Below are 16,350 nucleotides of genomic sequence, written 5' to 3' on the forward strand. Positions count from 1 at the left end.
GCAAGGTGAGGCAACCACCTGAGGCGGAAGGGAGGCAGCCCCTGGCTGTTCCTCCCCCTCGATTGGAGGACAGAGCTCTGCATGAAACACAGCATGCCCTGTGACCCCAGAACAAACTTGCGATGTGGGGGTGCAGTAGAGTCTTGTTGTTCAGCGTGACTGTACGAACCATTTCAGCCAAGATGCTTTTTCTGTGCCATTCCACCCATGCGCAAGGGCACACCAGCGAAACACTGCCTGAAGAGGAATGTCAGGGTGACGATGCATACGACTTGATGTGATGGTAACACACCATTGAAAAACCCAGATTGCATTTTTTCTGAACCCAGGCAAAGGAGCGCACAGGCGGACCTGCTCTGCACGGGGAGGAATCTCAATGAGATGATGCACATTTATTGCTTTTGCAACGTTTTAGCAATGCACATACAGTGATACCTCGGTTTTCGGACGTCTCCGTTTTTGAACATTTTGGTTTTCGAACGCCGCAAACCTGGACGTAAACGCTTCAGTTTTCGAGCACGCCTCGGAAGTAGAACATGCCACGCGGCTTCCGTATTGAGGCTTCCGTATTGAATTTTCGGGTTTTGAACGTTTTGGAACACAAACGGTCTTCTGGAACGGATTACGTTCGAAAACCGAGGTACCACTGTATATGGATCAGTGACGTGACAGGGAACAGATGCAAAACAACCCAGAGTTATGGCAGATACAGCCATGCTCCCGTTCCGGCACAGAATTCTCTTTGCCAAACCAGAATTCAAGAAGAACAGAAGACAGAGAGATGCGCAAAAGAAAGGAGCCGGACAGGGGATGGTATCCTGCTTGGCAGGGGGTTGGACTGGATGGCCCTTGTGGTCTCTTCAAACTCTATGATTCTATCTCTCATCCCTGCTTTCACATGAGCTGCCTGACCCCCCCCCCATCACTGGTTGGGGTCCAGAAGGTCATCCCCTGAGGCTCGTCTGCAGCAAGTATCCTGTTCAGATGTTTCCCTCCCTCCCCCTGCCTCCTACTGGCCCTGTGGCTCAGTCCTTGGCCTTGCCGCAGCTGGGTCCTGAGCAGACGTGCTTACCTTTCGGCTGCTCCCTAGCCAATCTTTTAACAGCACCAAGTCAACTGTCTATGGCAGAGAGGTTAAAATCTTTCCTCCAGAGGTGGGAAGCCCTCGGGCTCCAGTTGATTTGCGCACGAAAGCCGACTGCTGCTGCTACTGCCGCCACCCCCACCCCCACCCCAGGCACAAGCTCCTTCCTGCAGCTCATCTCTCTCTCCACTCCCACAATTACCGGGAAATTGCTAGCCTATCTCCCGATTGCATTCGCAACGGAAATCGATAGCCCTGCTCTCTTATGGAGTCTGAAGACTGGCCGACAGGAGAGAGACAGAAAGAGAATAAGAAATGTGGAGAGCGGGTGCTGGGCTCTTAAAAAGGCCCTTGGGTGCAGGCCCATGCCACAGATTGGCGTACCATTTGCATATGCTAATTTGTTGTGTGTCCATGAAAATTCAGGCCAACTTTCAGAGGGAGGGAAAGCAAACTCCCAGGGCTCCCTCCGAGCTTTGGGGAGTAAAGGAACGGTGAGTAGCATGGCCTAGGGTGATGGTTTGAGCCCTGAAAGTCGGGTGCAGAAGCCTGGAGGTCTACTGGCTCCTGAACATGAGGTTCCCAACTTCCTACCTATGGTCCAACCCCCCCCCCCTGTACAGAGGTGCCTCGCAAGACGAAGTTAATTCGTTCTGCGAGTCAATTCGTTTTTGAGAAAAATTAGTCTCGCGAATCACGGTTTCCCATAGGAATGCATCGAAATTTCTTTTTTTGCCCATAGGAACGCATTAATTAAATTTCAGTGCATTCCTATGGGAAAGCGCGATTCGCAAGATGAATTTTTCGCAAAACGAATTCGTCTTGCAAGTCACCATCAGATCGCAAGACACATTCGTCTTGCGGAAAATTCGTCTTGCAGGGCATTCGTCTTGCGAGGTACCACTGTAGTTAATGACGGCAGTTAGTCTGCTGAACCTTGCCAGGTCTTTCCCCAGCTGGCTTCGCAGCTTGGCTGGCTGGAGAATGCCTTCAAATAATTACCAGGGGTTATGGAAACGTTTCTCAAAGTTTCAACTCCAGAGGCGGATTCAAAGGCCTGCTAGGACTTCCTTTAGGGGTCCTGCGTTTCCTGGCTCACAAGTGAGTTTGGCTGAAGGGGGACATTATTTTTTTTGGGGGGGGGAGGGAATTGAGCCCTAGAGCTGCTTGGCCACCTGGAATAGAAAAGAAAAATCCCAGGGGCTGCCCCTCCCCCCCCAGCTCCTGTCTTGGAGCCGATTGCCCAGGAGGAGGAGAGAGCATCTTTCAGAAATGTTAGCACAGGCATTCAGCTTTAATGCAAGGCAGAAAACATGTGGGTTTAAAATTAAAAAAGTTCTGGGGTGAGACACACACATCTCAGCTTTCAGCCACAGGGCTGCTACTTGTGGCAGAGGAAAAGAGATCTCTGTGCTGTATATGCTGCCCTTTCCTTTCCCCAACCTTCCTGACAAGTAAATCTTAACGACCGAGAGGCCTTTCTTCAGGGGTTGCATGACAACATGTGTTCTGAATCCGCCCATGACCCGAAACATGCGGGGCTGAATTTCAGATCAGCCATGGATGTACATGCCATGTCACTCAGTGGGTATCTCGTTGCTCAAGAAGATGCCTCTACGGAGGAGATGATGTCACAGATCCAAAAGAAGGACAAGAGAAGAGCCCGCCAATGGATCAGGCCAATGGCCCATCTAGTCCAGCATCCCATTCTCACAGTGGCCAACTTGATGTCTGTGGAAAGCCCACAAGCAGGATCTGAGCACAAGAGCCCTCTCCACTCCTTGTGGTTTCAAGCAACTGGTATTCAGAAGCATGGCTGTTTCCAACTCCCACCCGAGTTTGAAGAACTTCACTTCCATTTTGTGCTAGGCGCAAACTTGGCCAAATTTGGGCCCAGTTTGAAATGGGATTTGCCAACCACTGTTAGCCAGCCTTCCTTCCCTGTTACCAAACACACACACACACACACTGCCCAAACATTGGCTCCCAGTACGTTTCCGAGCACAATTCAAAGTGTTGGTGCTGACCTTTAAAGCCCTAAATGGCCTCGGCCCAGTAGACCTGAAGGAGCGTCTCCACCCCCGCTGTTCTCTCTGGACATTGAGGTCCAGCTCCGAGGGCCTTCTGGCGGCTCCCTCACTGCGAGTAGCAATGTTACAGGGAACCAGGCAGAGGGCCTTCTCGGTAGTGGCTCCCGCCCTGTGGAAAGCCCTCCCATCAGATGTCAAAGGAATAAGAAGATGTTTAGAAGACATCTGAAGGCAGCCCTGTTTAGGGAAGTTTTTTCTTTAATGGCTAATGTTTTAATGTATTTTTAATCTCCTGTTGGAAGCTGCCCAGAGTGGTTGGGGAAACCCAGCCAGATGGGTGGGGTATAAGTAATAAATAAATGAATGAATAAATAATAATAATAAAACATACAAATCTCACCTTTGCAAAGTGGGGAGGGGGTAATTCGCAATGGGAAGGGTTTACTAGGGATGGGATAAAGCTTCTCCTTAATCAGAAGTAATGCGGCACTGTGGGTTAAACCACTGAGCCTAGGGCTTGCTGATCAGAAGGTCGGCGGTTCGAATCCCTGCAACGGGATGAGCTCCTGTTGCTCGGTCCCAGCTCCTGCCCACCTAGCAGTTCAAAAGCACATCAAAAAAGTGCAAGTAGATAAATAGGTATCGCTCCGGCAGGAAGGTAAACAGCGTTTCCGCGCGCTGCTCTGGTTCGCCAGAAGCGGCTTTGTCATGCTGGCCACATGACCCGGAAGCTGTCTGCGGACAAACGCTGGCTCCCTTGGCCTATAGAGCGAGATGAGCGCCGCAACCCCAGAGTCAGACACGACTGGACCTGATGGTCAGGGGCCCCTTTACCTTTTTTAATGCTCAAGGGTGGCATTTCCTGCTGGGGAGCATGGGATGTGTGGCTTCCCATGCCTCCTGAACTGAGTCGGGAGGCAGGGGAATTCAAATCCCATGCTCCCCAGATGCTGTTTCCTGCCAAGGAACATGGAGCTGTAGGTTTCCAAGCATGGCTCTGCTTCCAGGTAGCCTATTGGTTCTTTGTTACTTGGCCTGCTTTAAAATACTTGGATCTTTTGCCTGGGCAACCATCTAGTTATGGGCTCATGAGCTTCTGCATTCAACCTGCTTATGCCCCTGCCACCTCGCCACACACTCCAGCTTCAACGCTGGGTCATGAAAAAAATACGGGACCTCTCTTTTCTGAGCGATGCCCTGAATGAACTTCGGGTGAATGGCTCCTGATTTTGGAGGTGCGTTAGCTGCACCCAGATTGCGTTTCCTCCCCTTTAATCTGGACTTCCCACCTCCTTTTGGACAAGGGAGGCCACACAGAGAAACCAGGTTACTGTCCGACTGCTCCAGCTTTAGCAATTGAGCTTTGAAGATGCTCTCCCAGGTGTCGAGATTTGCAACAGCAAAGAAACGAGAAGCGGAACCCGACAGCACCAACAAACCGCCATCCTGCAAATTGGCAATCTTGCTGTCTTTTCTCCAGCTGCTTGCTGCTCTTTCGGATGGGATTTCAACAGGGCCTTGTAAACTAAAAATAATATGTGCCATTGGCTGCCAGTGATCTGCCTGGAGATCTCACCGTTAATACAGTGGCGCCAGAGCCATCCCTCCGCAATCAGTTCTCTCTCTCTCTCTCTCCCTCTCCCTCTCTCTCTCTCTCCCTCTCTGTGTGTGTGTGTGTGTGTGTGTCTCCCTCTCTCCAAAGATGCTGCTCCAGAATGCAAAGCTCTTGCTAACCACAGGCCGCTCTGATGTGCCAGCTGCAAAGCCATCCACACGCCATCCACCCCTGCCAGCATTCCAGCCTCTGACCACCCTGAAACCAGGTTACGGCAGCTTCTACCACCAACACAGCTCAGGCTTTCCCCCTCAACACTGCTCTTCTGACGGGGAAGGGCTGCAGCCCAGCGTTAGAACACCTGCTTTGCACCCCAGGTCCAATCCAATGTGGCATCTGCAGGGAAGAAGCCCCTGCCGGAAACCCTGGAGAGCTGCTGCCAGCCAGTGCAGGCAATACTGAGCCAGATGGACCAATGGTAGAATCACAGCATTGTAGAGTTGGAAGGGGACCCCCCCCCGGGTCATTTAGTGCAACCCCCTGCAATGCAGGAATCTTTTGCCCAACGTGGGGCTCGAACCCACGACCCCAAGATTAAAAGCCTCGTGCTCTACCAACTGAGCTATCCCAGGAGTCTCACCCTTTCTGTAAAGGTGCAGCGCAAGGTACTCTAACAGGACAGTAGACGCAAAGAGAAGACAGGTCCCTGTCCTCAGCAAGGGTGAAATCCAAGGGCCAAACTGATGCAACACAGTGGGGTGCGAGGCTGACAAGTTTTCAGGAGGATTGAAATTTTAAAAATGAGGGTCGCTGCAAAATGCAGAGAACTGGAAAAAGGAAAGAACCAAGAGAAGCAGAAATGGACATATCCTTTCACCCCTACTGAGACCCTGGAGAGCAGCTGCCAGTCAGAGCAGACAATACTGGCCTAGACTGAGAGACAGCCTGGGCTGCTATATGTGGAGCCCATAATAGCCTTCCATTAGGGGACAGGCTGTAGCTCAGTGGCAGAGCATCTGCTTTGTGTGCAGAAGGTTCCCGGTTCAATCCCTGGCACTTCCAGGTAGGGCTGGGATAAGATTCCTGCCTGGAATCATGGAGAGCTGCTGCCAGTCAGTGTGGGCACTACTGGGCTGCTTCTGATCCCCGTATGGCAGAGGCTTTCAACCTTTTTGAGCCCACGGCTCCCTTGACCAACTACATCCTTTCTGTGGCTCCCCTGTGGGGAAATGTGCTCCGAGTCTCAGGAGCTCGGTTAGGTCACTCCTTGCCTGCAGAGCCGGCAGCCCCTCACCCCTTCTTTGAACACCCTGGGCCTTGCGGAGGATTCCCTGGGCCTCCTCTCCTGCCCCCTCTCCTCAGGAATCCTCGACCGCTTGCTTCAGCTCCAGCCAACCAGCACTCCCCTTGGCCAGGCCCAGAGACACCATTTGCCTGGAGAACCTGTAGCCAGGGCTGCTGAAACGAACAGCTGCTCATGTCTCTGGACGCGGAGACATGAGAGGGCATCAGAGGAAGGAGGGCGGGTTGGGGCCGGTGCTGCCCATGGCGCACCTGGCTACCATTCCAGGCACCCCAGGGTGCCTGGGGTCCCTTCCAACTGTGATTCTATGCACCAATGGTCTGACTCTGCCAGCGTGTCACGTTCCTATGTTCTTAAAACCGCTTGCGACTGTGCGCAGGGAAACATTAACAGAGGATGCCTTCCTGGGGGGGGGGAGCATGCTTCTGGCCCCAGTCACGGAAACGCTTTGTGTACAGATGTCTGCTAACAAGTGCAAGAGGCAGGCCAGGCGGAGGGAGGGAGGGAGGCAGACTTCTCCTTCCCTGACGCATCAGCCAGATTTCGCACTCATTCCTAAATTAAATTCCAAACAGTGCTTCGACTGGGGAGCGGGTGGGGGACGTGAGAATATGGCAGAGGCTGCCTGCCACCTCCACCTCTTCCTCCTCTGTGCTCTGCTCTTCCCCCCCCCACCCTCCCCACACCACCGACTCTGAGAGCGTGAGCCTGTCAGCGTGTCAGCTGTGGTGGTGCCTAATTGTGAGCTCCTGGAGTTTAAAGAAACCCTCTCTGGCCGACTGCCACGCTGCAAACGGCTTCATATGATTTTATCATTAGGAAGGGGGAAGGCTGGGGATGGGGGAGATGCAAGGGTGTGGTGGGAGGCGAAGATATGGGGAGCCAGAAAGGAGGGGTTGGCAAGGGGGAAAACCACAACAACCCCCCAACGCCCCAGAAAATGGCTCTGAGACCGGGTTGAGTGCATCGACTATGGTTGCACACATTTAAAGTAACAAAATAAAAAAAATTCCTTCCAGTAGCACCTTAGAGACCAACTAAGTTTGTCATTGGTATGAGCTTTTGCATGCACACGAAAGCTCATACCAATGACAAACTTAGTTGGTACTAAGGTGCTACTGGAAGGAATTTTTTTTGTTTTGTTTCGACTACATCAGACCAACACGGCTACCTACCTGTAACTAGAACTAGAACATTTAAAGTAAGTTTCCCTTGCAAAGGCACCCAGGAACTGTAGTTCTCCCCTTGCAGAGCTACAGTTCCCAGCGCCCTTCACTAACTACAGTTTTTGGATTTGGATTTGATATCCTGCTTTATCACTTTGAGGTGTCTCAAAGCAGCTAACATTCTCCTTTCCCTTCCTCCCCTACAACAAACACTCTGTGAGGTAAGTTCTCAGGATTCTAGGGAAGGGGGCTTTAAAAGTGATTCAGAAGCATGCTGCATACGTCCAGGGATTACAGAACGTCTCTGAATCAGGGGCGAGAGAAATGGGTTAGTCCAGGAGCCACGTCCCCCTGTCAGCAACCTTCTGGGGGAGAGGCACATGCCAGAGGTGGGTAGGGCCAGAGGCAGAAGTGGGCGGAGCGAGGATCGTAGAACTGGAAGTCACCCCAAGGGTCATCGAGTCCAACCCCCTGCAATGCAGGAATCTTAGCTAAAGCATCCATGACGGATGGCTACCCAACCTCTGCTTAAAAACGACTCTGAACTTTGGTGCTGTAATCTACATTCCAGCCAGGAAAAAGCAAGAGCTTCCGGCACACAGGAGCACAAACCTCTATCAATGCCTACTAGCCGTGATGGTTCTGCTCAGCCTCCACAGTCAGTAATGCTTCTGAATACCAGTTGCTGGAAAATGCAGGAGGGGAGAGGGCTCAGGCGCAGGGTTAGAAACTGAGACATGAAAGCTAGGAGCTAAACGGTGCCTTAAACCTAGGTTATGGGCGCAACAACGTACATTTTTTAATATAACAAGAATACAAAGCTGAAAATGAATGAACTGCAGTTAAAATATTATGTTCCTATTTCACATGTTCTATCTAGTCCTTCTGATGCCCACCCCCCTAATATTCTTAAGAGGGTCTTCAAAGAGCAGCTGGAAGTGGGGGAAAAGAAAAAGGTCCTCCTTTCCTTCCACTCTGCAGTTATAATCCGAAGCTCAGAAACAGCTCGCTCTAATGAAATACCCTGTCGCAAAATGCGCCTAGAACAATGGGAGTTTCGAACACAGCTCAGGCACCCCTTGTGGATGCCCACTCATAGAATCATAGAATCGTAGAGTTGGAAGAAACCACAAGGGCCATCCAGTCCAACCCCCTGCCAAGCAGGAAACACCATCGAAGCATTCTTGACATATGCCTGTCAAGCCTCTGCTTAAAGACCTCCAGAGAAGGAGACTCCACCACACTCCTTGGTAGCAAATTCCACTGCTGAACAGCTCTTACTGTCAGGAAGTTCTTCCTAATGTTTAGGTGGAATCTTCTTTCTTGAAATTTGAATCCATTGCTCCGTGTCCGCTTCTCTGGAGCAGCAGAAAACAATCTTTCTCCCTCCTCCATATGACATCTTTTCATATATTTGAACATGGCTATCATATCACCCCTTAACTCTGAGAGCAGGATGCTGGACTAGCTGGGCCACTGGTCTGATCCATCAGCTGGGCTCTTCTCTCTCCATCCTCTGGGCAGGCAAGAATTATCATTGTTCAGGAAGACATTCCAGCCAGGTCAAAGCACTTGAGGTGGCGGGGCAGAGGATGGAGGGCACACACTGCCACAATTAAGGACGGAGGAAAAATCGGAGTTGCTGGCTTGACTGCAATGGCTACCCACCAGTTTCTGGGCTTAATTCAAAGTTCTGACGTAGAAAGCCTTAAACCACTGGTTTTCAACCAGTCTGCCATGGCACCCTTGGGTGCCTTGAAAGATGGTCAGGGATGCCGCAGGCAATACTGGCCTCTGTCTCTCTTTCCTTCCCTCCATCCTCTGATGCCCTCTTGCATCTCTGCCTCCCAAAGGCTTGAATAGCTGTTTATTGCAGCAGCCCTGGTTACAAGCTCTGCAGGAATGGTGTCTCTAGGACAAGGGTGGCTAACTCCTAAGAGACTCTGATCTACTCACAAAGTTAAAAACTGGGAGTGATCTACCCCCTTTTGGGGGGTTCAGGTCAAAGCTGTTGAGTTTTTTTTAAGGAAGGGAAGCCCTGTTTTGGGGGGGTTAGGTCAAACTTGTTGAGCTTCTTTTAGGAGGGAGGGAGGCCCATTTTTGTTTAGGGCTTTAGGCCATAGTTCAGCTTTTTTTTTAGGGAGGAGGAAAATTTTGGGTGAGCTTTTTTTAGGGGTGCCAGTGATCTAGCAGTGATCTACCACAGACATCCAGTGATCTACTGGTAGATCACAATCTACCTGTTGGACGTGCCTGCTCTAGGACAAGGGTCAGCAACCTTTTTCAGTTGTGGGCCGGTCCACTCTCTCTCTCAGACCATGTGGTGGGCCGGACTATATATATTTTTTGGTGGGGGAATGAATGAATTCCTATGCCCCACAAATAACCCAGAGATGCATTTTAAATAAAAGGACACATTCTACTCATGTAAAAACACGCTGATTCCCGGACCGTCCGCAGGCTGGATTGAGAAGGCGATTGGGCCGCATCCGGCCCACGGGCCTTAGGTTGCCTACCCCTGCTCTAGGAAGCACCTTTCTTTGGGGTGGTGGTGGGGGGCAGTTCAGAGACGGGATGCCCAGAGGACTCCCAAGAAGAGGAGAGAGGAGAGGAGGCTGAGGGAGCACTCCACAAGGGAGGGTGTTCGAAAAAGGGTGAGGGGCCGCCAGCTCTGCAGGCAAGGGGTGACATAACTGAGCCCCACAGGGGTGCCACAGGAAGAATGTAGTTGATTAAGGGAGCCATGGACTCGGAAAGGTTGAAAACCTTTGCTGTAAACGGCTCAGGGCCACAATACCACCTCTCTCCATATGAAGTGACCCGGTCTTTGGCTTTTAACTACAGTGGTGCCTCGACCTACGAATTTAATCCATTCCGAAGGCACCTTCGTAGGTCGAAAAATTCGTAAGTCGAAAAGTGCCATTGGAAACGCGATTTCCCATAGGAATGCACTGGGAACGGAAAAATTCGTAAGTCGAAGCAACCCCATCTAAAAATTCGTAAGTTGAATAAACCCTATCTAAAACCGCTGCGGTTTCCGTTCGGATGTCGAAAAAATAGTAAGCGCACGGCCATTTCCCCCATTCGTAAGTCGAAAAATTCGGTTGTCGAGTCGTTCGTAAATCGAGGTACCACTGTATCAGGTCTTTGGCATTTAACTATCTATGGCCTTTTTGAGAGGGTGGGATGTTTTAATCTAGTTTAAACAAACAAACAAACAAACAAAAAACACCCCATATTTTAGATTGGTTTTTTTAAAAAAGAATGCTGGTTTAAATATATTTTATTATTAGATTTGTGTGCAGCCCTTCATCCAAAGATCGCAGGACATGTTCGCAACATTAAAACACAAATTGAGAATGCAAAATACATAATAAAAACAAACCAATAACCCCCTCCTCCCACAAACACATTTTAAAGGCCAAAGTATTTATTTATATAAATGGTGATATATATGCATAGTATATCTGTATGTATTCCTCTCTCTCTCTCTCTCTTTTTTGCTTAAAATACTGTATGTTGCTTTGAGCTGCTATGGCAAAGCAAGTGACTAATAAATTTAATAAATAATAATAACAACAATAAAGTTGCATTTAAAGGAGAACTTAATTTCCACTTTGCAAAACAACAATGAAACGCTATGAATTTTGCAATGCAGCTCTCCAGCCAAGCAACGCGTACGACCACACATCTGTTAGGGTAACATGTGCTGAAAAATGCAGCTACTGCTGAACATCACATGCAGAAGTGCATAATGTCTGGCCAAACTGCATACACAAAACACTGGGAGAATTAACGCTAAAATCCTGGTGAATTTTCAAGATGACTTTTTTATTTTATTTTGAAGAATCTCCAATTGATGCAGAAATGTGGACAACTGAACATAAAAGATTGGGGCGGGGGGAATGAGAAAGGAAGAGAAATCGAAATCGAAATGATTCGCCCCCTCCCTCTTCCCGATTATCTGTCTCTCCCCTTTCTGCCTACATACCCATTGGTGGTTCTGCTGCAGAGGTGGCTATTGTGTTAGCCAGCAACAAAGCCTCTCTCTCTTCCCACATCGCTGGCTCTCCAACCATGTGCAGCAATACTTGTGGGGCATGTCACTTCCCACCCTTTCCAGACCCCCCCCCAATTAGAATTTATTAGCACCAGGGGAATTAAAAGAGGGAAAGGAGGAAGGAGACACAGAGAGAGAATCGGGATCTGGTAAAAAAAAAAAAGATTCCAGCACTGCAGTGTACAGACAGTGTACACAACAGTCAGGCCTGACGTGCACAGGGACCTGGGGGGAATGAAAAGGGGAGGGGGGAGTCAGTGGCTGCATTTGAATTCTCTGTTTCTCTCCGACTCTTTTTTCTCCTCCACCTCTTGCAGGAGAAAAAAGGAGGAGCTGGCAGAGTCGTTTTCCCTCTCTCGGCCCTCCTCATTCATCTTCCCCCATCGCCCCTCCCAGCTGCACACGCTCCCTCGGAAATCAGCAGAGTGCAGCAGCTGTTCCTTGCACACTTCACTTGACCACAGATGATGATAAATGGAGCTGGGGTGGCGCCAAAACGGTGCGCGCGCAAAGGCGGACGGGGTGAGCAAGAGGGATGGGCAGAGCGGGGATCCCTGCTGGGTTTGGCTGAAGCTTTTCTGTGTGCTCCCAGGGTATACGGGCGGGGGGGGGGGGGGAGAGAGAGGAAAGGAGGAATTCCCAAAGATTCCCACCCATTGCTGGCACCCCGTCTGTCTCGAGGGACAATGGAGTGCACCTCTGGGGGTGAAGTCAAATTGCAACACAAAAGCGACCTCCCCCGGGTGCAAGCCTGAGCAGTGTGTACGGAGGTCCTGGGCTGCCCAGACGACAAGACTTTGTTGCCACCGGCTTTGGCGATGTGGTCCAAAGGAAAGCAGACCAAGACGTTTGGCACTAGCTTGGCTGCAACAGTACAAGGCGCCACTCAACCATCATAGGGACTCCTCTTCAAATTTGTCGGGTTTCCCCCTTAGCCCTGTGTTGTAATGGTAAGGTAAAGGTAAAGAGACCCCTGATCATTAGGTCCAGTCGCAAACGATTCTGGGGTTGCGGCGCTCATCTCGCTTTACTGGCCGAGGGAGCCGGTGTACAGCTTCCAGGTCATGTGGCCAGCATGACTAAGCCGCTTCTGGCGAACCGGAGTAGTGCATGAAAACGGCGTTTACCTTCCCGCTGTAGCGGTACCTAATTATCTACTTGCACTTTGACGTGCTTTTGAACTGCTAGGTGGGCAGGAGCAGGGACTGAGCAACGGGAGCTCACCCCGTCGCGGGGATTCGAACCGCCCACCTGATCGGCAAGCCCTAGGTTCTGTGGTTTAACCCACAGCGCCAGGTAGTGTAAAAGGGCAAGAGGAGGCCTTTTGGGATATATGCAGAGAGGGGGTGGGGAGGGCAATGGTTTGAAAAGCTATCAGCCCTAATGGCCCCCTCGGGCTGGCCACCTGCATGCCCACCCTTGCTTGCTCACATGTTAAATAATCAAATGATTCTCTCTATCTCTAACAGGCAAGGGGAATCTCCACACCAGGACTCTGCCTTAGTCATGCCCCCTCCCCATGTCCCATGTCCTCCCCGAGGTGCATTTGGAATGTGTCTGTCAACTGCCATCCTGCCTCCTGCTTCCTTTGGAGAATGGAGAGATACTTATGTTTAGAAACCTCTGGCGTTGGTGAGGTTGGAATGTGGTCTTCTAGTTGCCAAGGTAAGAGTCCAGGGCCAGAATGAGACCCCAAGAAGACGAAAGCACTGAAAAGATTATGGTATCCCCCCACCCACATTCTTTTTTTCACTAGGATATCAATTTCTATGCACACTCTGCAGGAGTATACACATTTTTGTACACATTGCTGGGCTGGAGAGCTGCATTGTAAAATTCGGAGATGTACGGATTTCAACGTTTTGGTTCCCATTCACTGTTTCGGAAAGTGCAAACTCTACAAAGTCACCTTTAAATGTGAGCTGATCTGAAATTCCCCCCTCTCCCTACTTCAGCTTTAATCATCCTGCAGCAAGGTTTGAATGGAAAGAAAAAATCTGCTTGCTTTTTCACCTGACTACGAGGCTCAGTGAAGAGGAAGGAATCCTGCAAGAAGGTTCTCTCCTTCATGCCACGGGGAATGAAGCCAGTAATGTTTCTAAAACCTTTACCTCCTCTGAAGAGGACCATGGCAACAAGCACAACTCTGCAATAGTCTTCTGGCCAAGTGTGATGCTCATTTCAGCCCCAGGAGGAATGTGGTTTACAAAAAGGCCTGGATCTACCCAAAAGATCTCAGAAGCCCGCATAAACTGAGGTTATTCGATAGCATCTTATTCGAGAGCCTGTTGTTATAAAAGAGGAGCACCTTAACAAGAGATTTGGTGCTTAGGATTCTAGACAATAAAGGCCTACCTCAGACGCTCCAAGTGTCCCTATTTTCCAGGGAGAGTCCCAGATTTACAGAGGACGTCCCCGTTTCTGATTTGATCCTGGAATGTTGGAAGGGATGGAGTTATGCGACCCCCCCGAGCCAAAGAGATAAGTAACTATACAACCTTCAGAAGACATCTGAGGGCAGCCCTGTATAGGGAAGTTTTCTAATAATTATTGATTATTATTAATTTCATTGAATGTATAATCTGCCCTTCCCTCCAAAGGAAGGCAAACAACAAGTGAGAAAAAAGCGAAAAAAGTATTTTAAAACTTCTTAGAACCATTCTAGAACAGAAGCAGACTAGGAAAGATCTGAACTTAAAAGGCTTGTCGGAAGTGGAAGGTCCTCAGCAAACACTGAAAAGATAACAGGGGTGGGTAGCCATCAAGCTCACTGAGTGATCTTGGGCCAGTCAGTCACTCTCAGCCTTACCTACCTAACAGGGTTGTTGTGAGGAGAAAACGGGGAGGAGAATTATGTATACCACTGAGCTCTTTGGAGGAGAGCTGAGATATAAATGCATTAAAATGTGACACATTCAATGCAATAAAGTAAAAGGCCTGATTTCTGTGTTGTGCAGAGCAGCCCTCCTGATATGATGGTATCTGCAGGAGGCAGATACAAATATCAATCAGATATAGAAAGGGTGAGACGATCTTTCAGGTATCCCTGATCCCAAGTTGTATAGGGCTTTGTAAACCAAAACCAGCATCTTAAACAGCCCAGTAGCCAGATTCTAAGAATGCCGCAGAAGACGTAGGCCAAATCAAGATGAAGCACAACACCCGTACCTAATAAACCTTGGGAAAGGCTAGCAGCTGATCTGTATGAATTGGGAGGTCAACCCCGTTATAGATCTCAAAGCAGCTGTTTTATTACAGAAGAATTTCAGGAACAGACTGGAAAGAGAAGTTGCTGAATTGGAACTCATTACCAAGCTCAAAACCATGGAGCCACCTGGGATGAACAAAGACATTGGATTCTTATCTCATTATGCATGATCAAGCTTTCTTTAGCGCCTCAGCCCTTGCTCCCCCCCCCGCAGGACCAATTGCAGTCATCAGCAGTCGTTAACAGCCATCTACAGGTTTACCACTCCCATCAGCCCATCACCCATTCCCACCCCTCCCACCCTCTGTATATACATAAGGGTCTGACTTCTGAAGAAGTGTGCATGCACACGAAAGCTCATACCAAAATAAAACTTAGTTGGTCTTTAAGGTGCTACTGAAGGAATTTTTTTTATTTTGCCCCGTTATACTGAGATACTCCTCTTTCCTAACCATTAATTCCCACGGTGTTGTTGCACAACTGAAGGACGTGATGGTCTGCTTCAGCACTCCAGATGAACTTGTGACTGACAACGGAACCCAATCCACAGAGGCAGAGTTCCACTCACTCCAGACACCTTTTGATTTTGGCCGTATTACCGCCAGCCCCACACATAGCTGCCAAGTTATCCCCTTTTTAAAGGGATTTTCCCTTATGCTGAATAGGCTTCCTCGCGAGAAAAGGGAAAACTTGGCAGCTATGGCCCCACACCAGCCAGTGACCATCAGAACTGGTAGGGTGAAAGGCAGGGAGGTCAACAGGAGGTGGCGCCAAAGCCAATGACAAGCAGAGCCACACCCTGGCTGAATCTAAGTCAGAAGGTAGGCAGGTGGGGGCTCACTCAGGGCAGATAGAGGTTGGTGGGGGAGCACCACATTTGCCCATATGGGTCAGCCTCCGCTGGTCCCGACTTTACTCTTGCAAATGGGGATGCAGAGGGAGAAGTGCAGACTGCAAAGGAAATCTCGAGTCAGAACGCACCAGCTATTGCTTTCTTAAGCCACAGATCAACATCGCTGAACACCCAGCGGAGAAGACTTTCATTCCAAAGTGGCTTGACCTGGAAAGAGATGCTGCTTCTGATTAAGTTGTGAATATTTCTGCAACCAGCACAATTCAGTGCGGGAACTACCACGTTTAGAGCCGGGAGAGATTCTGTCAAGCTTGGTGGGGAAAAGACATGAGAAGGGGGCAGCTAAGGCACAAAGTAGGAGAAAATGGAATGCCCCAATCGGATGAGACTGGGCCGGCCCTACCGTTAGGGCCATTACTGGGCAGAATAAAGGCTGCCCACTCCCGAGCTACAGTTTCACACCTGAGAGAGACAGATGCAGCTTCCTAGGAAGCTCATTGTGTGACCTTGGACCAGTTGCTCTTTCGCAGCCTTACCGACCTCCCAAGCCTGGTGCTGAGGATAAAGTAAGGGAAACATTTGCAGTGCCTTTAGCTCTTTCGTGGAAAGCCAGGGTTTTTAAAAAAAGAAAATGGAAAACATAAAAGTATAATGTAAGATGCCACTCTCTTGCAATTTTCTCTCCGGAGCAGGCAGGAGGCCTTGGCCACGGGGAGCGAAGGCCAATCTATTGTGTCTCGCTGTGCTGTCTTTTCTCATGCCTCCTCCAACTCCATCTTTGAAGTCCCCCCCACTTTGGTCCCCGCGGAGTCCCTCCTCCTCCTCACGTCTCCAAGCCATTAGCCATTGTAAATAATGGCCCCTCCGCTCCCTCCCTTCCCCCTCTGCCTGCCGGGCTGTGAGGGGCGGCTGTCTGGGAAGGAGGCCGGGGTGAGGTTGTAGCAGGAGTTCACCCAGGCGGCCTTTCACAGCTCTCTCCGGGAAAAAGGCAAGGGGCGGGCGGAGGGGGGGGGGCTTGCCTCATTCAGCAGCAGCCCTCAGTGAAATATTTATTCCTGGGCTGCCTTTTCTTCTTCTTCTTCCTTCTTTTT

At 49.9% G+C, this 16,350-nt stretch overlaps 1 protein-coding gene and 1 non-coding gene across 6 annotated transcripts in view; both read right to left on the bottom strand.

The window, feature by feature from the left end:
• RAI1 (retinoic acid induced 1) overlaps positions 1–16,350 on the bottom strand; it is a 223,155-nt gene that overhangs the window by 37,707 nt on the left and 169,098 nt on the right. The gene's annotated exons all lie outside the window — the stretch shown is intronic.
• TRNAK-UUU (transfer RNA lysine (anticodon UUU)) lies at positions 5,229–5,302 on the bottom strand. The gene has a single exon. It is a non-coding gene; the product is annotated as a tRNA-Lys (tRNA).

Source organism: Zootoca vivipara, chromosome 14, assembly GCF_963506605.1.
Source record: "Zootoca vivipara chromosome 14, rZooViv1.1, whole genome shotgun sequence".
Classification (NCBI taxonomy): domain Eukaryota; kingdom Metazoa; phylum Chordata; class Lepidosauria; order Squamata; family Lacertidae; genus Zootoca; species Zootoca vivipara.